Source organism: Sinocyclocheilus rhinocerous, unplaced genomic scaffold (assembly GCF_001515625.1).
Source record: "Sinocyclocheilus rhinocerous isolate Xijiao unplaced genomic scaffold, SAMN03320098_v1.1 scaffold522, whole genome shotgun sequence".
Lineage (NCBI taxonomy): Eukaryota > Metazoa > Chordata > Actinopteri > Cypriniformes > Cyprinidae > Sinocyclocheilus > Sinocyclocheilus rhinocerous.
The window spans coordinates 93,387-93,844 of NW_015625031.1; positions in this window are offsets into that span (position 1 = coordinate 93,387).

A 458-nucleotide genomic window follows, 5' to 3' on the forward strand; every position below is an offset into this window, starting at 1 on the left:
CTAAAGTCTGTCTACACTGGACGCGATAAAGCGACCATTGAAAATCATTTGAAAATATATATACCGGGTTTAAATTGGGCCGGGGCCGTCAGGGGCTGAGCCCCCGCACATACTCCAGGGCTCGACAGTAACGCTTCATTAACACTAGACAAGTAACATGATTAAAACATCAGTAACCAAAAAAAACAATGTAAACACCAAAACGCCAGTATTATTCTGATTTTATTACATTTAGAGTAAGTGGCGAATAGTGGATATAGCTACTGTATATAATGTATCTATTGACAGTATAAGGTTGCGCTGCTGAGGCGAGGCTCACCAGCATCCTGAGGGAAAAAATTCAAAATGGAAAGCTTTTATATTTAAAATACAGTTAGTACAGTTAGTTCACAGAACGTTTTCACCATTACGACTGTTTAATAGTTCTATAAACAGTTGCTTTAATAAGTTTAATAAGC